Genomic DNA, 24,096 nt, shown 5'->3' on the forward strand with positions numbered 1-24,096 from the left:
TGACAATTCATTACACAGTGGTAGAAAACTAATACAAATAAGAAATAAAAGGTATGAAATAAAACAGACTTGGGAAATAAAAATACTCAAATATTTAAATGAAAGTTCATACACACTGTTGTACATAGATTAAATATTAGACACAATTCAGCTGAAAATAGAATTAGTAAATTGGGCAATAAATATAAATTAATGCCTCTGAATAAAGTATGTAGCTATGTAAATTAAAAACACTTTTTTAAAGTTCAGAAATATCCGGGCACAGTGAAGCATGCCTGTAGTCCCAGCTACTCGGGAGGCAGAGGTGGGAAGATCACTTGAGCCCAGGAGTTCTGGGCTGCAGCGTGCTATGCCGATCGGGTGTTCGCACTAAGTTCGGCATCAGTATGGTGACCTCCCAGGAGCAGGGGACCACCAGGTTGCTTAAGGAGGGGTGAACCGGCCCAGGTCAGAAAGGCAGCAGGTTAAAGTTCAGAAATAGTGTAACTAGAATGAGTAGCTTCACCCTGTATTTAAGATTAATTTTTTTAGGAAGTAAATAAAATTTAACAAGAAGATAAATAACATTTGCAGACTATTTGGGGATGAAGGAATATTGTGGCTGAATATCTTCTTGTACCAATTAATATTTTGAGTTTTTGGGCCTGAAGTATTATCAAGTTAAGAGCTGAGCTAAGACATTTTAGAAAATAATCCTGATTTTACAATTACACATTGAACTTGCAGAACATCAGATATAAGACAAAATCGAAAAATCAAAGAGAAATAACAGATATCTTTCAAAAGTACAGTAGTCAAATTAACAGAGATGTCTTATGAACAGAAATGAATATGTAAACATTGAAATAATTGCTCTAAAGTGAAGTAGAAAACAGCAATGTATTGAAATTGAGTTATTCTCTACTATCGTCAAGAGATACAGTAGTCCCCCAGTATTCAGTTTCAGTTACCCACAATAAACTGTGTCTTAAAATATTAAATGGAAAATTCCAGAAATCTACAATTCTTTAAATTGCCTGCCATTATGAGTAGCATAATGAAATCTTTTGCTGTCTACTTTGTCTTGCCAGGAATGTGAATTATCCCCTAGTCAAGCGTATCCACGCTGGCCTCCCCATTAGTCACAAAGTTGCTGCCTCCGATCAACTGTCATGGTGTTGCAATACCTATATTCAGGTAACCCTTATTTTATTTAATAATGGCCCCGAAGTACAGTAGTAGTGATACCGGCATATTGATATACTTATTCCATTTTATTATAAGTCATTGTTAGTTTCTTCTGTGCCTAAATTGATAAACTAAATTTTATTATGGGTATTTATGTAAGTATAGATGTGTGCAAAAGAAAAATTATAGGAAATACAGAGATTGGCACTATATGCAGTTTCAAGCATCCACTGAGGTCTTGGAATGTACATCCAAGATGCTTTTAAAGGCAAAGATAGTAATGTTTGAGTCTGCTATACTCCTACTATTGATTAAACTCAACTTTTCAATGATGATTTAGAATTTTAACAAAATGCTAATTTGTGAATAAAGCCCATGTGATAGATTTTGAGGTACAAATTTAATTTTCTAGTGGGACCACAAAAATACTAACATCTTTATGTCCCATTTGAATAGTCAACACTAGAGATACAAGAGCTCTTTGGGGGTGGTATAAACCTCACTTACCAACTGCTTATATCTGTTTTCTGGCAATGTTGATAAAAAAAATAATAACTGGTTAGGGCTTTCATTACACATAGTGAAATTTATAGATATGCTCCAAAGGAGCAACACTTGAATTCCTACTACTTGATTGATACAGAAAGCATCTATTTTGAAGCAAACATCCCAGTACCTAGGAAAGAAGTGACATCACATAAAGTCATTTATTAACATATTTCCAATAAACTAGTCACACAATATAGATAGTTATTTTGGGCAAAATAGGTATATTCATTTTAATGTGGGGGAGGTAATGAAATTTTCATGTTATACGGAGAAATTTTCATGCTATAAAGAGATTTGGAAATTATCCCTGGTAAGGAGGGAGGCTTCTTAATTAAATATTTGACTAACGCCAAAAAATGACTCATTATTAACTGAAGTAAAAAGATTGTTGAAATGAAAGTAATAAAAAGAAATATAGCCACAATATTATTTATTATTTTTGAATGTTAACTTCTGTTGGGTGATTAACTTATTTTATTATTAATAATTATTACTTGAAGCACGTTATTCTTTACTTCAAATCTGATTAAAGAAATTCAAGCTCACAAACTATTGCCAGTGATTATACAGATAGAAATTTAAGAAACATCCTAACCCAGTAAGACTTGAATTCAAAGCCTGAATTTTTTCAAGAATACTTGCCACCTACCTGAAGAAATAGATATTGAATATAACATAACATACAATCTATATCTGTTTTTATATTTGAAAATATACTAAGAAGAAATCATTTTCGAGTCTTACAAACTGTGTTAGCTTGATAAGAAATTGCTGTTACTTTTTTCAAATTCTTCTTGGAAATGAATGTTTTCTAACTGAAGGAATAAGATAAGAGAGAATTGGGAGAGAGATCCAAGATGGCCGACCACTAGCAGCTCAGCCTTGTAGCTCCCAGTGAAAGTGCAGAGAACGAGAGGACAACACACTTTCAGACGAATTCTTGTTGCTCAAGGACCAGGAAATTCCCAGGGGAGGAACCCCATGAGTCGCCAGCGCGACTCTTGCAGCTGGCACTATGGTTTTGCCAGTGCCCCGGCGCAGTGGTTCTTGGTGCAGAGTAAACGTGACTGGTTCCCCTTTTGGCTGAAGTTTGGAACTGATTGAAGAAGGGATTCAGGAGGGAAGCCAGATGGGAGACTACTGGACAGAAAGGCACCAAGAATCTCGATGCCACTGTTTTAGCTGGCACAGGGCAGTGCTCAGATTTCAGCCCTGGGAATTAACAAGTTGGAAGTTCACTAAGAGACCTCATTTGAAAGTTGGTAATTACAAAGATGACAGGTGGATAAATTTACAATGATGGGAAGAAACCAGCATAAAAAGGCTGAGAATACTAAAAATCAGAATGCCTCTCCCTCTACAGAGGATCTCTGTTCCTCATCAACAAGGGAACAAGGCCTGATGGAGAATGAGTGCATTCCATTAACAGAATCAGGCTTCAGAAGGCAGATAATAAGAAACTTTTGTGAATTAAAAGAACATGTTCTAGCCCAATGTAAAGAAACTAAGAATGTTGAAAAAAGATTTGACGAAATTCTAACGAGAATAGACAATTTAGCAAGGAAGATAAGTGAATTAATGAAACTCAAGAATACTATATGAGAACTCCTAGAAGTATGCACAGGTTTTAACAGTCGAATTGATCAAGCAGAAGAAATTATATCAGCGGTCAAAGACCAACTTAATGAAATGAAACGAGAATACAAGATTAGAGAAGAAAAAGTAAAAAGGAATGAGCAAAGTCTGCAAGAAATATGGGACTATGTGAAAAGACCTAATTTACGTTTGATAGATGTACCTGAATGTCATGAAGAGAATGAATCCAAGCTGGAAAATATTCTTCAGGATATTATTCAGGAAAACTTTCCTAACCTAGTAAGGTGGGACAATACTCATCTCCAGGTAATACAGAGAACACCACAAAGATATTCCTCAAGTAGAGCAACCCCAAGACACATAATTGTTAGATTCACCAGGGTTGAAATAAAGGAGAAAATTCTAAGGGCAGCTAGAGAGAAAGGTCAGGTTACCCATAAAGGGAAGTCTATCAGACTCACAGCAGATCTCTCAGCAGAAACCCTACAAGCTAGAAGAGAGTGGGGGTTAATGTTCAATATCCTCAAAGAAAAGAATTTTTATCCCAGAATCTCATATCCAGCCAAACTAAGCTTTATAAATGAAGGAAAAATAAAATTTTTCATGAACAAGCAAGCAATCAGAAATTTCATCACAACCAGGCCAGCTTTACAAGAGCTTTTGAAAGAAGCACTACACACAGAAAGGAACAACCAGTATCAGTCATCCCAAAAACTTACCAAAAGATAAAGAATATCTCCATAATGAAATATTTATATCAACTAATGGGCAAAATAGCCAGCCAGCATTAAATGACAGTATTAAACTCACAAATATCAATATTAATCCTAAATTTAAATGGATTAAATGCCCCAATCAAAGACACAGAAACGCAAACTGAATAAAAAGTCAAAACACATGGGCACTCTGTATCCAGATCCATCTCATAAGCAAGGACACACAAAGACTCAAAACAAAAGGTTGGAGGAAGACTCACCAATCAAATGGAGAGGAAAGAAAAACAAAACAAACAAACAAAAAAACAGGAGTTGTAACTTTCATCTCTGACAAAATAGACTACAATAGTAACCAAGACTAAAAGAAACAAAGAAGGACATTACATAATGATAAAAAGATCAATGTAACAATAGCAGTCAATGATCATAAATATATATGTACCCAATATAGGGGCACCCAGATATATAAGACAAGTTTTCAAGGACTTATAAAGAGACTTGGACTCCCACACTAATAGAGGGAGACTTTGACATCACATTGTTAATATTCAACGGATCAACAAGATAGAAAATTAACAGAGACATTTACGATTTGAACTCAGACCTGGAACAAGTAAACTCAGTAAATATTTATAGAATTCTTCACCCCAGGTCCACAGAACATACATTTTTTTTTTTTTTTAGTATCATATTACACCTATTTTGAAAGTGACCATATAAATGGAAGCAAATCACTCTTCAGCACTTGCACAGCATTTTACAGATTTAAATGAAATATTGGTTGGCTGTTTGTTTGTTATTTTCTTTTCTTATTCCTTCCTGTCTCTGCTGTTAAGCACAATCATCAGCATAAAAGAGGTTTTTAATACCTATTTCTAGATTGCATTCCAGCCTGGGCAATAGAGCAAGACTCCTGTTCTCTCTCCCCCTTTTCTCTTTCTCTTTCTTTCTTAAAAAAAAAAAAAAAAAGATAATTAATATTAAATTTTTTCTAAAATTAATTAAAAATCTTTATTTTATTTTGGAATTTGTTATTAATTTGCTAAGTATTCTATTTTAAAGGAGAAGAAAAAAAAAACATGCAGGAGACACTACCTTACAGAAACTATTAAGTAAAGCTAAGTGATTGATAGATTAGTTGAGTACATTGATTGTGGTTAATTTAAGTTCCTAGAGTTACCAGTGAGAGCTAGACTGATCCTTCATGAGACTTCTAATTTCTAAATGTTCAGTTATTCATAATTGTGGTATAACAAATATTTTATAGGTAGAGAATATTTGTTAGAGTGTGGTGCGTATAGCAGTATGTGTATGTGTTTCTATATATACAGTTCTTGACATTTAAACAGAAACCGTGTGATGCAACTACTCAGCAAGAATAATTCACATGTGGAATATATATCTATTTTTTGTCTGTTTGTCCAACAATTCAGTTCATTTTGGTGACACTAATAAGTTAATATGGAAAGGCCTCAGTTGCTCTTTTGAGGAAGGAGACTTTTCTAACTTTAAAGGACAATGCATTCATCTAGAATTCTTCTTATTAATTATTTAAATGCTCCATGGAACAATTTATATATCTGTTTGTTTGATAAAATATCAGGTTAAAAATAACTAGGGAGTAATTTTTTACTTCAGCTTGAATAATTGTGGAAAGACAGTGTGGCAGTAGAAGTTTAAATGATTCATCTAAATTACTATCCTTTAGAGAACTGCAGCAAGGAATTCAAACTACAAAACAGCTAACAATCTAAATATTGTCAGCTAAGCAGAAGCCTCATTCCATTCAGTTGATCACCTACTGAGAATTGTCTTGTTATGTGTCTCTTGCTAGTTTTTCCAACGACAAACTTTAGATTTTAAGCTATATTATTCATTTTTTAATATAATTGCATTATTCTATAGGACTTTTAGAATAATTGAAAGGACAAATGAAGTATGCCCTGTGAAGCAAAAAGAAGGTAGTTGAGTTTGTAAAATGAAAATTCATGAGAATGTAGAAATTAGGTATGTATGCAGTCAGAAAAAGTATAGTATTGCATATGGTAAATACTGCAAATTTTTAAAAATTAAAGCAATCGATTTATGTATATGGTGCATTCTTAGTGCAGTAATGTAACCCGTTAAGAAAAGAAAGTAAACTATTGCAACTTCCTCTGGTTCCACATCCTATCATTATCTTTATTACTCCCTAATGTTTTTTTCAGTTTCATCCATTCAGATTTACTGAGATTACTTGCAATCTTGGCTCAGGCTCATGGCCTACTTGATTAGAAAATTATGAACAAACTGCTGGAAAACCATAGAGTTCCCAAATAACAAATCAAATGTCTTTATCTTGTACCATGTAATTCAATTTACTTTAATGCCTTTTAATGTCTTTATTTTGTACCGTGTAACTTCATTCACTTTAATGCCTTTTCTCCACTTATACTCTACCTCCTTATTTTCCTCCTCCTCCTTTCCCTCCTTCTTTTTCTTTTTGATTTGTTTGTGTAGGATGTAATAGAATTAATCAACATCGAATAGAACGGAATACAAATGTGAAGTGGAGGCTGCTTCAGCAGACTGATAGAAACAAAATAGGCATTGGTAAACAAACACACGGTCCCTACTTTTCTTGGACATAGTCTATAATTTACATACAAGTAAAGCTGCTGAACACGCATGGCACCAAACATAGTCATTATCAGAAGTGCCTAATCACCTACACTTTGTAAGTTTTATGACATTTGTAGTGTGAGTTTCAACATCTATCCTGGACAAGGACTACTATTTATGTCTCAGATTTGTCTACTTTTCTCAGGTAGTTTTCCTTTTGATTCACGGCAATAAACACATACCTACATATTCTGTCACCAGGCCGTAGAATAAATGTAGTTCCTAGGAAAGGGGGGCAGGAACTACATGTTCCTCGACAGAGGGCAAGCGTTGGAAGCAACAGAAGTCAGTTGCTGTTCACTAAAGGAAGGAAAATGGTGGTATGCAGATTCCCCTTATTTTGGTGGGGGAGAAAAATATCTTAAACATAAAAACCTAGTAATTATCAAGGCAAAAGGGTATACAATTGCTATTAACAGTATCAAGAAGTTTCCTTTTTATAAGGCTTAATCTGTGTAGTGGTCAATAGCAAAAGCATTCAGCTGATTTTCCTTTCTACTTGAAGCAATCATGCTTATTCAGTTGTAAATCAAATTTTACGTCGTCCTAGCTGTATGTTTTTTACTTTTTTAAGGTTATATTTTATGGAAAAAAAAATTTTCCACACTTTGTCTTCATAATCTAGTTCCTTTGCATTCATCCTGAAAGCTAACCACATTTATGAATTTGAATTTACACGGCCCTTTAAAGTAGTTTAATACTTATATGTCTATAAATTATACAATGTATTAATTATTTAGTTAAATTTCAAAAATAATATGTAAGCTTGTTTGTTATGAAATACTATTCATTTGAAAACTATCCAGAAAAAAATTTAGATTCAGTTCTTATATTTTAAACACTAAACAAGTTTTCTAAATAAATATATAAAATGTATTCGACTATTACCATAATAATGCATACTTAAATTATAATCAAATTTATATAATTCCACAAAAAGCTATTCTTATAAATTTGTTTAATTTAACCCACAATGGGTCTAACATGTATTTAAAATTAGAGTTAATGTGTATGGGTTTTCACAGTGTAAAACAGCACTCCAATGTGAGCTCACTATGTAACCAGATTAGCTGCAACCGGATTCTCTGGAACTTAGGTTCTTGGCCTCTCAGAACCCCAACGAATGGGGAAGAGAGCCTTGGTGGCACGGTGAATGTTACAGCTCGAATAGGACTCATGGACCCAAACAGTGTGCAGTAGTGTAGTTTATTAGGCAGAGTAAAAGACCAGCTTACACGCTGTGGAAGGAGACTCGGAGGGGGTGCCGCTGCAGGCTTGAACAGCTGGAGATTTTACCCCTGAGTTATTCCCTCCCTATTCTTGTTTTCATCCAATGAGAGGGTTTTTTGTTTGTTTGTTTTTTTCAAACTTTCTCTGGATTAATTGATCTTTGAATTTTTACCAGATTGATTACTTTTTTAAAACCCTAAGTCACTGAACCTCCGCTTCCAGGAGCCAGAGGTGGGAAAAGTCCCTGCCCTTGAACAAAGTCCCTAAGAGCCAGAGGCGGGAAAACTGGAAACAAAGCCCCTAGTTGGCCAGAACACGGAAAAGTCCTGTGCTTGAAACAGGGCCCCTTCGCTGACCCAGGAAGTTCCTTTAACACAGTCGCTCATCACCAACTACTTACTCTCTCAAGCAGATTTCTAAGTTCTTATTTTTGGAAGGTTTTCAAAAAATAACCATAGATTTTCAACACTTTCCTTTGCCTGTTTTTCTTAAATTATGCTATTGATTTTTACTTAGATATTTTATCGACTATTTTTGTAATTGTGGCTGTTTATCCTTTGGCTACTATGTGAAAATATTACTTAAAATATTAAATATTTTTTACTATACTCATTTTTTCATCAGTGTTACTGTGTTTTCACATTGTTTGTTGTATTCTAAAATAATTTTTGACATTTTAATCCCTATATTATTCCATTTTAATCGTTATTATTACTTTATTAGATTAATACTGCTATTACTTTATAGCTTTTGATTTAAACACTGAGTTTAAATATTATTGGTTATTTCTATAAGCGGATTTAAAATTATAATTTAAAATTTCTTTAAAGTTTAACATACTGTAATACATGTTTATATGTAGTGCTTCCTTTGTCAATCATTGCTAAGTACTTCAAACAATTCAGTATAATTTTCTATTAATCCATGTTATTTAGGCTTTGTTTAATAGTCACTTTTCAATTATATTGCACTTTTAGTCAGACTTGTATATCTTACATATAGTGTATCTTATTTTACGGACTGGTTCATGGCTTGATTTTACTGATGTTCAATTTGTAGTATGTTGCAGTGAAAGGTTCTAAAATATATTTTAGATAAATTTTATTCATTGAATTGTTTAAGTCCTATGAATCCTTAAAAAATGCTTTGTCAGTTTTATCTGTCAGTTTCTGATTGAGAACTTTAACAATCTGTCACCACCTATTTGTAGTTCTTTTAGTTTGCAGGATGTGGCTTATATATTACAAATCTTTGTTTAAGTGAATAGAGGCTTGTAACAACTATACCGTTTTTATTGGCTGTCTTATTTTGGAGTACTCCTATGCAGCCCTGTTAATTATTTCCCACTGAAGTGTTAAAAGTTTATGTTTATGGGACTGTAGGAAAAGTTTCATTGATCCAAATTTATTCTTGCCAAGTTAGTTCAGTAAATGGTCAATTTGCACTAATTTGCTGAATGGTCCATTAGGTGAATGACCATTTCTCTGAACTTTATATCATCCAACAATTTGGTTGTAGTGGCTAGTTTTTATTTTTGCTTTGTTAGATAAAATATAAAGTAATTTTCAAGTTATCTAGCCCAGCTTTCTGTTGCCACAGCGAAAGACGCAGGGATGCAGAGAGGAGACAATAGAAAGTTATATAACAAATTTAGGCATACAAATGACACCAATCAAAATTACCTTTTGATTATTTTGACCTGATTTTTAAATATATACTTTTTTTTTTTGAGACGGAGTTTTGCTCTTGTTACCCAGGCTGGAGTGCAATGGCGCGATCCCGGCTCACCGCAACCTCCGCCTCCTGGGTTCAGGCAATTCTCCTGCTTCAGCCTCCTGAGTAGCTGGGATTACAGGCACACGCCACCATGCCCAGCTAATTTTTTGTATTTTTAGTAGAGACGGGGTTTCACCATGTTGACCAGGATGGTCTTGACCTCTTGACCTCGTGATCCACCTGCCTCGGTTAAATATATACTTTTTATAAGTAAAGTATTGTCATAAGATTTTTCATGTTATGTTTCAGAAGATTTTTATTCAAAGATGTACTTATAAAATTGTGTCTTTATGAGAACAATATATTGTTACCCTCAATTCCACCTCTCTCTCCTTTAGTCTTATTTACATGCAATACTAGAAGTTTTTTTTTTTTAGTTATTAATATAGACAAATAACTTTCAATCATAATACTGTTTATGACGGTAAAAGGAGCACCCACAGCCTTGGGAAACTGCCGTTGTGGCTTTGCCAGGTGCTGCCCCCTTCTGGCTGCTTTCATGGGCAGGTGATGAGTGTCTGCGGCTTTTCCAGACACACAGTGCAAGCTGTTGGCAGATCTACCTCCCGCTCGGGAGGACAATGGCCCTCTTCTCATTAGTCAATGCCTTAGTGTAGACTCTGTGTGGGAGCTCCAACCCCACATTTTCCTTTCACACTGTCATGGCAGAAGTTCTTCAGAAGGACTCCACACCTGCTTCAAACTTCCTGGACATCCAGGTATTACCATAAATCCTCTAAAATCTAGGCGGAAGTTTCCAAACCTTAATTCTTGACTTCTGTACACCCATAGGCTCAACACCACATCATGAAAGCCACCAACACTTGGGGTTTGCGGCTTCCGAAGCAATGGCTTTAGCTACACCTTGGCCCTAAAAGCTATGCCTTTTAGTCACAGGGGGAGCTGAGGCAGCTGGGACACAGAAAATTATGTCCCTAGGCTGAAAAGAACACGGAGGCTTTGGGCCAGGCCCACAAAACCGTAATTCCTTTGTAGGCCTCTGGGAGTGTGATGGGAAGAGCTGTTGTGAAGGTCTCTGACATGCCCAGGAGACATTTTTCCCATTGTCTTATGCAAATTTCTGCCTGAGGTCTCCATAATTTCTGATGAGAATTTGGCTCTTGTTAAGGATCTTTTGCGCATGGTGACTCACTACTTTCTCATTGCTCTGAGGATTTCTGTTTGTCTTTGTCTTCCCATGTTGTGAATATAATGTATCTTGAGATGGATATTTGAGTTTATCCTTCTTGCAGTTTATTGAGCTTACTAGGTATGTAGATACATGTTATTAAAATAGAAAGATTTTAGTTATTTTCTGCTTGTCTTTCTTCTATTTGTGACTTTTGTTGTTGTTGGGGGGGATTCCCATACTGCATGTGTTGGTATGCTTAATGTGTCTCGTAGTTTTCTTAGGCTCTGTTCATTTTTCTTTATTCTTTATCCTTTCTGCTCCTCATACCGGGTAATTTTAATTATGCTGTCTTCAAGTCCACTGATTCTATTTTCTTCCTGTTCAAATCTGCTGTTAAATTCATGTGATATATTTTTTCTTTAGCTATTATGGTTTTTAGCATAAGAATTTATATTTAGATATATTTTCTACTTTGTCTCTCTTTGTTGATGTTCTTCTACTTGTTCATACGTCATTCTCCTGATTTTCTTTAGTTCTTTGTCTACAGTTGTTTTTTCGTTTTGTGAGCATTTTAAAGACAGTTGAAATCTTTGTCTAAAAGACCCATGTCTAGGCTGTCTCATGGTATTTGTAAATTTCTTTTTTTCCCCCCTATGATAAGCTTTACTGTCTTGTTTCTTTGTATGCTTTGTAATTGTTTTGTTTATTATATGACCTTCTGAATATGGTAATGTGGTAATTCTGAAAATAGTTACTATTGTTATTTGTTGAAGGCTTCACTGTTCCATTAATTTACAGACTTCTCTAAACTGTTTTTTTGTTGTTGTTTGTTTTGTTTTTTAATTTTTTTTTCAAGGTTCTTAGTTTCTTTGCATTGATTTAAAACATGTTCTTCAACTGTTTTATTTCAAAAACTACATTCCTTGGCTCTGAGGTAACTGTGCCTTTTTTCTATGGTCAGCCAGTGATCTGACAGAGATTTTACTTTAATACCTATATCCATTTAAAAAATGAAAAAAGGTTTCTCAGTGTCTTTAAATTCCTCAGACTGATGCCTCCAAAGAAGCTAATTCAGTTCATGGAGGTGTAAACAATGGTTCTGGGTTCTCAGTGATCAAAAATAGAGAATAAAATAAGCAACCCTTATTTTTGGAGGACAAAATGCCTGTTGTCCACCCTGGCATCAAGCAGCCTTGTAATAAACATGGGCCACCATCTTCATGGCTGACTGCCCCATGAATATCAAAAAGCCAAAATTCACTCAAATTTAGCAGCCTCTTTATTCATCAGGTAGACCCCCAAATGGTACAATGTTTGCCTAGGCTTAAGAATTGTTAAATAGTTGCTCAGACAGTTCTTGCCAGCTCAATTGTTGTTTTGTGGAGGGACTTATTTCTGGAGATTCCAGTTCTATTATCTTTCTTTTTCCTTTGATAATGAAAAACTTATTTTAAATGTTTGATATTATTCTCATTTACCTAATTGTTTTATTAGCTATCTTTAATAGTATGAAGTTTGAAAGAAAAAAAGACATTTTGCTATTTGTTCAGTATTCAATTATTTTATAAGAAGCATTTGCTATCTTAATTGCAAAATGCTCTCTTTGACATTTATTTACCACTGTTTTGGTTGCCTCTCAAAGACCTATGGAAAAAAAAGTAATTATACATTATCACAGGCAGAAAAACTTCTACATTTTATTTGTAAAAAAAAAAAATCAAGAAAAAGAACACGTTTTATTTTTAAAACTACTCCTGATCAGAGGTCTTAGATAGATTATACTTTTTGAAGATTCAGATAAGCTCTCTAGCTATTCCTGCATTTCTCTTGCTAATTTCAAACCTTCTCCTAAACAATATGGAGAGATTTACATATATAAAACTCCTACTGATGCCCATTGGCCTATGTTTTGCTTTTCAAATCTTTTCCTTTCAAACATTCGGGTTATATAAATATTGTGAATTTCTACATCTATGCTCTTTATCATGTAAAGTTGAAAACAGAAGACATTTCGATCTTAAAAGGCATTGGTTTTTACACTATTTTAAAGCAGTGAACACTTTTTTATTCCATAAAATTTATCTATCCATGTTTGACATGTGTGTGTATGTGTGTGTAAATGCAAGGATATCTGATTGCAAAAGAGCCTCACCAATTTACTCTCTATTACCCCATTTAGCCTCTTCAGGTAATATTTAAGAAACCACAGCTGGGTGCGTGTTTCATACCTGTTATCCCAGCATTTTGGGAGGCCGAGGCAGTGGATCACCTGAGGTCAGGAGTTCAAGACCAGCCTGGCAGACATGGTGAAACCCCGTATCCACTAAAAATACAAAAATTACCAGGGCATGGTGGCGGGTGCCTGTAATCTCAGCTACTCAGGAGTCTGAGACAGCAGAATTGCTTGAATCTGGGAGATGGAAGTTGTAGTGAGCCGAGATCTGAGCACTGCACTCCAGCGACAGAGCAAGACTTTGTCTCAAGAAAAAAAAAAAAAAAAGAAGAAACCACGATGTGACTTTCTGACAAGGCTAAACAAAATTCAGGTAACTTATACGATTTAATATCTACATGAACAGTTTAGAAAACTAACACACAAAAAGTAGTAAGGGACTTATTCACTATCTCAAATGCATTAGCAAATGAATGATGAATATATTCTCTGCGTGTTGACCATTCTGGTTTTGTTGGCTGTTGTCTTTATCATAGTTTTACTTTTTACTGATTAGCTAAAATCTACTTTGGGGCACAATGCTAAGTTAGCTGAAATGATAGGAGCAATATATACACATGCACAGTCATGTGCTGAATAATGACGCTTTGTTCAATTACAGACTGTATAAACCATGGTGGTCCCCTATAATTAAAATACCATACCTTATTGTACATTTTAATGGTTAGATAGACAAATACCATTGCATTACAATTACCTATAGTATTCAGTGCAGTAACATGCTGTACAGATTTGTAGCCTAAGGGGAACAGTCTATACCATATAGCCTAGGTGTGTAGTAGGCTATACCATCTAGGTTTGCAGAAGTGCACTCTAGGATGTTCATATAATGACAAAATTGTGTAAAACTACATTTCTCAGAATGTATTATCTTCCATGAGTGATGCATGACTGTGTGTATGTGCATGTGTATGTATGTATGTGTACAGTTAATCAAAATATTAGCTTCAGTGAAAGTTTTGTAAAATAAAAATAAGAGAACCAAAGCTAATGTAAGGGAGGAAAACCTATGCTTGAATACCTCATCGAATTGAAATGTAACAGAGTATAATAAATGACAGAAACCAGAAAATCATCAGAAACCCCAGAACCCAGACTGTTTTTTTCTTGTGCATTTTATTTTTCTCCTCGGCTTCATTTCTCCCATTATCCATAACTCTGTTTTTTTGTTTTTCTTGCACAGAGAAAAAAACATAAATGAGCCAGTTGTAGTGTCTGGTAACTATCCCACTGGGTTTTATCCTCTGCGCCCAATCCAATTCCAGATCCCCTCCCCACCCCGCAAAAGAAAACTCTGATTGAATTTGTTCAGATGATGTAATTTCCCCAACCCAAACAAGTATAATTAGGGACTTTGCCAAATAAGACAGTTGATTGAAAATTCCTAGTTCAAGATGTATTGAAAAATAATCCATCTTTGTTATTGTCTTGATTGCCACCATAATGTGCACATTTATGTTGAAGGACAACCACTGTAACTCTAACTAATATGTTTATTCTAAGGTATACATACAATCTCAGTATTCTAAAGGAAAATACAATAAATATTACCCCAATACAATACTCCAAAAAGTGAACATGAAATATGTTCAGAGGAAAAAAATCTCCATGATGATAAAATATAGAACATTTCAATTTATCAAATGTGTGTCAATTAGAGCTAGGATAATACGTAATCAATAACATCCATACTCCCCGCGAAATTACAGTCTTACCAATTTTTTTTCATTTTCTTATTTCTTGGATTTTGGATTCTAGCTCATTGCAATCTTTGGAAAAGCCTCAGCACAAGTGTTTATATATAACCCAAAATAAGATCTGTATGCATTATGCGTCATAGGCAACATACTATTTAGAAGTTTAGAAATTGCTAATTATTGGAGATGCTCAAGTGATTGAGCCTGAAAGGCAGAGTCAAGTGCTGCTGCTCGACAAAGCACAGAGGCAGTCTGAACAATTTTGAAGGATAAAATTGAAGGACTAAGAGTATTCAGAGCCTAAGGCTATGACGGAGCAGCCACAATATTCCCTTGCCTAGAAACCACAAAACAGTTTAACGTATCGTTGTGGGAATAGAAAAAAAAAGTGCTTAGAAGTGTTTGACTTTTAGTATTTCTGAATACACAAAAGATAAAAAAGTATTGAAATGCAGCATTACCATATCTGAACCAATTTAATGTCTGTATTGCAAAATCTCTTCGGGTTTTTATGAGAAAAACAGCAGTGGAAACATCAAGGGAAAATAGTACCACTTTTCCACATTAGAATATTCTGAGACTTTACAACTGAATATGTTTTTTTGTTTTCATTTAGAGACATATAGATATAGGGACAAAGACTACCTAATGGCTTGCTTTCAAATTTAATGACATAGTTAATAGACTCACACATAGTAAAACACGCTATGAAGTTTTGTTCTTCTGAAGTGCATTTGTGTACCTCATTAATCTTTAGGGTTCAGTTGCACTTTCTTTGTATCTGTGGCTTTAGTTTTTTCAATTAGTTGCTGGCACCACAGGGTCTGTCACCCAGAAAGCTTTCTTAGAATGACTGTTGCTTAATAATCATCATATTGAAGTTGTTTACTGCCAACGGTTGAAATTAACTGTAGTGCCTTTTTGCCCAAGAGTAACAAAAATTTGAAATGAGAGCCTCAGCACTTTTGATTTCTCTCGGAGTCCTTACATCAAACATATTCACAAACAGCTGGTGGAAGGCATTGAACAATTCAAATAACAGTCAAGTTTTCATATGATACATTGCTGTATCCTTTCTGTAAGTCTAACTTAAATAATAACAGCCACAACAACATCAAAGCCCAACCCTCCTTGTGTTAATATTCAATCTGGTAGGCCATCTTGAGCCTCACAAGGCAGAATAACTATATTTATTTTTTAACTAAGAAAACAATGCTGGCAATTTTTTAGCATACAGTGAGAAAATTATTATAAAAGATGGGAGAAGGGGATTAGATCTATCTCCGCATTTATTAGAGGGAAAAGATAAAACAAACCGATGTGGCTCCAAAAAGCCAATTTTATTTTCGTAGCTGTCAAAATGTTTCAGACAGACCGTATACTGCTTACTAAATTCTTACTATTTCCAAGAAAAGATGTGATGTGTTTTGGGCTATCTTGTCTCATTTGGGCTTATTTCAACATTGTGAGATGGGCATATTATTTTCTTTTTATAGGTCAAGAAACTGGAATGTAGAAAATTTAAATAAATTGTTCAAGTTTATACAGCCAGTAAATAGTGAAGCAGTGTTTTGAGCCTAAAGCACAAAGTATTCCTTTTTTATATCACATTATTTTATATCAAATTTCTCTAGCAAAATAATTATACTTAGAAAAGGTAAAAACTATGATTAGAATTATTACTTTATAGAACTATTTCAAATTATGTTATGTATCTCTTTTAGAAATAAACACATTAAAGTTTATCATATTGTCAAATGAACATATTAAATTTTATCATATTTTTATTTTTACTACTTTAGAGTTTCCAATGTCTTGTTTTTAATTTTTGTATCTTAGACTCACGAGCCTGATATCTTCAATCTACTATCAAAGATTTATAACTAAACTTTCCCTAATCATTTTCAGCAATTTATTTATCCATTTAAAATGTACGACTCAATAAATTTGGTATATTCATAGAATTCTATAACACATCATCACATACTACCTGAATCTAATTTTAGAACATTCCAATCACCCTTAAAAAGAAATCTTGTGCCCACTTAGAGTCACTCTACATTCTCATCCCTCTTCCTAGGTGATCACTAATCTACTTTCTGCCTCTTCAGATTTGCTTTATTTTGTCACTTCCTACAAGTGAGATTATGTATGTATTCTTTTGTGTCTGGCTTCTTTTAATGAGCATAGTGATCTAAGAATATTTGCAGGTTAACTTATTATTAATACTGTTACTGCTCAAATATCTCAAGCAGCAACACTCACTATTGAGCTCAAAGAACATTAGAGCCACAGTCCTTTACATATATATATATATATAAACACATCTATTTACCTATATATACATATGTGTGTATATATGTATATATAGTTTAGTCTATATGGGAATATAAAATAATGTGTAGCATTATAATTTAAAGACAGAGTTTACTTACTAGAAAATGTGGCTGGACAGCAATGTGAGTTAGAATCTATTTGTGGCTAAGAAGAATTTTCTCTCTTTGAACTGCCTTTAGGGTGGTTCTGGATCTTATGTGGACTGCTTTGCACATCTTTAGAGATGACTAGTTTGCCATAACCTTAGTTGAGGCTTATCAATTTTCGTGAATCGCTTGAAAATATACTTTTGGTTTAAAAGGAAGAAAAGCCAAAATAGTGTTTATAAAAGTTCGGACCTCAGGTAAAGTAGCTTTGCTTCTTTTTTAGAGCTAATCATGCTAAGTTGAGGCATGGCATAAAAAATGCCTTCTCTGCAATCAAGTAAAACCAGTGAAACAGTTCCTGTTCTCCATGCTGAGATAGACGGTAGCTGGAAATTTTTCGAATGAGCACCAACAGATGACCTAAGGTCAGTCAATAAAAGGAGACTTCTGCTAGGCGCGGTGGCTCATATCTACAATCCCAGCACTTTGGGAGGTTGAGGCAGGCAGATCAGGAGGACGGAAGATAGAGACCATGCTGGCTTACATGGGGAAACCTTGTCTCTATTAAAAATACAAAAAAATTAGCCTGATGTGGTGACATGCAACTGTAGTCCCAGCTTCTTGGGAGGCTGAGGCAGGAGAATTGCTTGAACCCAGGAGGCGGAATTTGCAGTGAGCTGAGATCACACCACTGCACTCCAATCTGGGCAACAGAGTGAGTCTCCGTCAAAAAAAAAAAAAAAAATAGGGACAGAGACTTGTGATGTCAAAAAAAACCATCCAATCAAGTCCCAGTACCTGATACCCTCCCCCCCAGACACACCTATCCATCCTGCCATTTTGCCTTTATAATAATCTACTTTCCAACCTCTCCTCAGAGCACACTTTGCACCAAAGGCTATGACTTATTCCCAATCTGTAGATTGCTTTTGAAAATGAAATGTTCCTTTTGTCTCCACATATGTCATTGTTTTTTCTTAACACCTTTATGATTAAAACAATAAGAAATGCTTAACATGTTACAGAGGTGCATTGCAAGAAATTGCAACAGGACTTCTCACCCATGAAATGAGGCTGAACAAAGCTGTGGTCATTGCCCATGGATTATGGGTTACATATTACTACAATTAGAGTGAAATGAAGCAGATTCAGTGTCAAAAGCAGGACCTCAAATATTCCTAAAATTTTTCAGGTGTTGTGGATCTCTTTGCAAGACATTGCAAGTGTTTTGATAATGAGTAGATCCAACTGTTGAACAACTTGATAGGATAGAAACGCCTTGCTTGTTCTGTAGCAGTGTGTGAATGTAAAATAAGATAAAATAGTTTTGGATTTAACACAAAGACGGTACTCAATATATGTGTGATTGGTATCAGGAGCTCGTCTGAGCTGGGAGAGAGCAGCCAAGTATTAGAATAGCCAATTAAAGCACAAGCCAATTGACATATTACAATGTCGTATGCAAGGATTTAAAACTGAAAAAATGCCAACTCCCCTGCCCCGTTTCCTTCAGGGAATGGGAGGCTGGTCCAGGGTCAAGTGGGTCAGCACAGACATGGAGGTTGCCTCACCTTTGAGGAAGTATGAACAAAAGACTCCAGCAATTTTATGGAATCTGAGTTGAGAGTAGGGAAAGAGTAGATATAGGAGTAGAAAAGTAGTAAATACTGGGGAAAAGTGTCCTCAAGTTTTCCTTCCTCCTCCTCCTATTAGTAGACTTTGGGAGATAGCTGAAAATAATTTTGTGCAAAACCTCAGATAAAGAGACCTAGAAATGAAAGAGGTATGGAAATATGTGAAAGAGCATGACCTACCAGTGGGTCCAGTGCACTGGATGTTTATATCTGGTGAGGGAGGGCAGGGTTTCCTGAGGAGAGGCCCTGCAGTAAAGCCTTCATCATTGCCTAATATCAGGCCTGAAAAATTACACCTACGTTTTTGTTGTTGTTGTTTTCTTTAAGTTTTACTTTAGGTTCAGAGGTACATGTGCAGGTTTGTTAAGTAAATAAACTCACAATGAGATACCATCTCATACCAGTCAGAATGAGTATTATTAAAAAGTCAAAAAAATAACAGATCCTGACGATGTTGTGGAAGAAAGGGACACTTACACATTGTTGGTGGGAATGTAAATGAGTCCAACCTTTGTGGAGAGCAATATGGTGATTTCTTAAAAACCTATAAACAGAACTACCATTCAACCAGGTATTCTCATTACTGAGGATATACCCAAAGGAATATAAATGGTTCTATCTTAAAGACAAATGCACATCTATGTTCATTGCAGCACTATTCGCAACAGCAAAGACGTGGAATCAACCTAAATGTCCATCACTGGTTGACTGGATATAGAAAACATGGCACATGTATACACACCCAGGTTTTAAACCAGGAGCCAGACTGCTCAATTATGTAAGGAGGATGTGAAAATCAAAATAATGCTAGATCTTATCTTTACCTGTAGAATACAATAGTTACTCTTGTAGGTAACAGGAGCACTCAAGGTGTGTTCTTGAAAGGCAGGATAATAAAATAATCCATAGGATTAAGTTTTTAAGTGATTCATAATGCTGTCTCATTATATATAAATTATGTAGTTATGTAATAAAAAGGGAACATCAAAATGTGGAGGCAGGACATGTATTTCAAATCTCAGAATCAAGAATACTATGAATATATAAGTAAAAAACTGAAATGGTGGCAGGAATAATAGGAAAAAATGAGGTAAGTTATTTGTTATTATAATGTTACTAATGTGCTACAGGTTTGTGGAAGAGATAAATATGTCGAATAAGTCACACAGAGAATATAGTAGATGGAATGAATTTGCAGAGAAAGTAAATAAAATAGAACAAGCTCAGTGGAGAAAAGGTGAGTGTAAAAAAGAGAAATGATAGTTTTTTTTCTATCTGAGATAAAAAAAGATGAAATAAGAGGGAGAAAGAGGAAATTGAGTGAAAGATGTATCCAGTGGCCTCATATTTTTGAAATGATAAATGCTCTTTGCAAAAATAAAGAAAGCAAATGGAGATATAAGGCTAAGGAGATCTGAAAAAAAAAAGTTGAGATCATTACTTCAGGAAATGGGATTGACAATCAATTATAGACAAATAGAATTATTGATCATCAACTGAGAAAAACTGAGACTCACACTGTTAATGCATTGTATATGGAAATTATAAAAGTGGAGTTTTTACTAAAAGCTGGGGAAGAGACTAGGGTTAGTTTTGAGAATTCCAAAAATGGCTTGAAATGGACAATTTATTATTTTTGTTATACAAGTGAGAAAGTATGTGTATTGGAAAGAAAATAATAAAGTCAAAGAATTTTTTGATTTATTTTTCATACAAGACAATTTTCCTTTAAGTTTAGGGTTTCTTCGAAAAAGCTGTATTTTCTTTGTACAGAAATGTGCTATCATACTGAATGGGCAAAAGCTGGAAGCATTCCCTTTGAAATCTGGCACTAGACAAGGATGCCTTCTCTCACCACTCCTATTCAATATAGTACTGGAAGTTCTAGCCAGAGCAATCAGGCAAGAAAAAGAAATAAAGGGTATTCAAATAGGAAAGGTGGAAGCCAAATTGTCTCTATTTGCAGACGACATGATAGTATACCTAGAAGACCCCATCGCCTCAACCCAAAAACTCCTGAAACTGATAAGCAACTTCAGCAAAGTCTCAGGATACAAAATCAATGTGCAAAAATCACAAGCATTCCTATACATCAATAACAGACTTAAAGAGAGCCAAATCAAGAATGAACTGCCATTCACAACTGCTACAAAGAGAATAAAATACCTAGGAATACAATTAAAAAGGAATGTAAAGGACCTCTTCAAGGAGAACTACAAACCACTGCTCAACAAAATAAGACAGGACACAAACAGATGGAGAAACATTCCATGTTCATGGTTAGGAAGAATCAATATCATGAAAATGGCCATAGTGCCCAAAGTAATTTACAGATTCAATGCTATCCCCATCAAGCTACCAATGACCTTCTTCACAGAACTGGAAAAAACCACCTTAAACTTCATATGGAACCAAAAGAGAGCCCACATAGCCAAGTCAATTCTAAGCAAAAAGAACACAGCGGGGAGCATCACACTACCGGACTTCAAACTATACTACAAGGCTATAGTAATCAAAACAGCATGATACTGGTACCAAAACAGAGATATAGACCTATGGAACAGAACAGTGGCCTTGGAGGCAACACAACATATCTACAACCATACGATCTTTGACAAACCTGACAAAAACAAGCAATGGGGAAAGGATTCCCTGTTTAATAAATGGTGTTGGGAAAACTGGCTAGCTATGTGCAGAAAGCAGAAACTAGACTCCTTCCTGACACCTTACACTAAAATGAACTCCAGATGGATTAAAGACTTAAACATAAGACCTAACACCATAAAAATCCTAGAAGAAGATCTAGGCAAAACCATTCAGAACATAGGAGTAGAAAAGGACTTCATGAACAAAACACCAAAAGCATTGGCAACAAAAGCCAAAATAGACAAATGGGACCTAATAAAACTCCACAGCTTCTGCACGGCAAAAGAAACAGTCATTAGAGTGAATCGGCAACCAACAGAATAGGAAAAAATTTTTGCAATTTACCCATCTGACAAAGGGCTGTTATCCAAAATTTACAAAGAACTCAAACAGATTTACAAGAACAAAACAAGCAAGCCCATTCAAAAGTGGGCAAAGGATATGAACAGACACTTTACAAAAGAAGACATATGTGAGGCCAACAAACATATGAAAAATGCTCATCATCACTGGTCATTAGAGAAATGAAAATCAAAACTACATTGAGATAGCATCTCACGCCAATTAGAATGGCGATCATTAAAAAATCTGGAGACAACAGATGCTGGAGAGGATGTGGAGAAATCAGAACACTTCTACACTGCTGGTGGGAGTGTAAATTAGTTCACCCATTGTGGAAGACAGTGTGGCGATTCCTCAAGGACCTAGAAATAGAAATTCCATTTGACCCAGCAATTTCACTACTGGGTATATATTCAAAGGACTATAAACCATTCTGCTATAAGGACACATGCACACGAATGTTCACTGCTGCACTGTTTACAGTAGCAAAGACTTGGAACCAACCCAAATGCCCATCAATGATAGACTGGACAGGGAAAATGTGACACATATATACCATGGAATATTATGCAGCAATCAAAAACAATGAGTTCATGTCCTTTGTAGAGACATGGATGAACCTGGAGACCATCATTCTCAGCTAACTGACACAAAAACAGAAAATGAAATACTGCATGTTCTCACTCATAGGTGGGTGTTGAACAATGAGAACACATGGACACAGGGAGGGGAGCACTACACACTGGGTCTGTTCTGGGGAATAGGGGAGGGACAGTGGGGGATGGGGAGCTGGGGAGAGATAGCATGGGGAGAAATGCCAGATATAGGTGAAAGGGAGAAAGGCAGCAAATCACACTGCCACGTGTGTACCTATGTGACTATCTTGCATGTTCTTCACATTTACCCCAAAACCTAAAATGCAATAAAAAAAAGCTAAAAAAAAATAATTCATTTAAAAAAAAGAAATATGCAATCACATAGAAGATAAACCTGTTTTTATCTTATGTAGATTCAGTCATCTATTGAATATTTGTGTGTTTGTGTATTTTATTCGCTTCAAACATTTATTTCTCTGAGGATGTTACAAGGAAGGTTTGTTAGAAATGTGAATTTTTGAATGCTAATAATAATAGCCAATATATATGTGCTTTACAATGTAGTTAATATTTTTATTCCCATCCTAAATCTGAAGGAACTGAGGTTTAGAGTGTGTTTATGCCAAATGCTAGTAATTACAATTCTGACTTCATCAGTTTGGTTTTCATTATTTTATTTAGCCGTCTCAAAGGCATTTGAGAAAAATAATTATGTAGTTTACTTTTTAATTTTTTTATTTTATTTTCTAGTGTAGCAAAACTGAAATGGTACACATGAGACTCAAACTGAGAGCCATCTTTCTCTCTCTGTATTTTTAACAAATATAATAGTTTTCCTTCTATGTGACGATAGTCTATGTACTGCATTGCAGCTTTTTGTATAATTGCCGATTCTCTTCCTTCTTTTTCACAGGATATTTCACCCACAACTATAAACTGGGCAGAGAATGGGAGAAGAGCATGAGGAATTCCATAACAGCAATGAATGCCAGAGCAATGTAATCCTCTCGAGAGATTCATGGTGGGCACCAAAACCAGCGAAATGGGGGAACTTATGTATTCATTTATTCTTTCTTGACTACTTCTTAGCTATATATTGAGCATTGACTTGAAGGTCAGAAAAGTGTAAAAAGTGACTAAGCCTGAACTTGCTCAAGATGCTTCTCAAAATATTTAAAGCAGTGCATGTCTATCCAATTGTTTTCTTCTAATGTTCAGGGATGCAGTATTATTGTTCTGTACAAAGAACTGTTAAAGGAAAAGATATATATATATATATATATTTTTTTTTTTTTTTTAATTGAAGAGAAGGGAATATTTTAAGAGGTGTCATGTCTAGATTAAACAGCCTGCTTGTGTTTTGGTAAAAATAAATATCATTAAAAGAGAAAATGATTTGCTGCAGAACATTGAATGTTGCAATTCTATTAAACAAGATTTTCCCTGTTTCCTCAAAGCATCTTAAAATTATCTGAATGCTTACAATCTTAAAAGATTGCTATCTCTTAAAAGATTACTGCTATCTCATAAGGGAGAATCATGTACATTGTTTCTTTAAAAGATATATGTTTTATCTTCACCCTATATTTATAGAGAAAAATGTTCATAGTTAACAGAGTGTTTTATAATTTTCTCTACGTAGGGGAGAGGATAAAGTCCAGTGAAACTGAAATTAAAAAGTACAAAACAAAGAAAATC

General features: G+C 34.9%; 1 long non-coding RNA gene across 1 annotated transcript; it reads left to right on the top strand.

Moving 5' to 3' along the window:
- The first annotated feature begins 10,865 nt into the window (after positions 1 to 10,865).
- LOC118143264 (uncharacterized) lies at positions 10,866 to 23,649 on the top strand. Its single transcript, XR_004727501.3, has 3 exons — positions 10,866 to 10,965; positions 13,007 to 13,373; positions 23,312 to 23,649. It is a non-coding gene; the product is annotated as an uncharacterized LOC118143264 (long non-coding RNA).
- The last annotated feature ends 447 nt before the right edge of the window (positions 23,650 to 24,096 follow it).

The sequence above is a fragment of the Callithrix jacchus genome, chromosome 7, assembly GCF_049354715.1.
Source record: "Callithrix jacchus isolate 240 chromosome 7, calJac240_pri, whole genome shotgun sequence".
In the NCBI taxonomy this organism is placed as follows: Eukaryota; Metazoa; Chordata; class Mammalia; order Primates; family Cebidae; genus Callithrix; species Callithrix jacchus.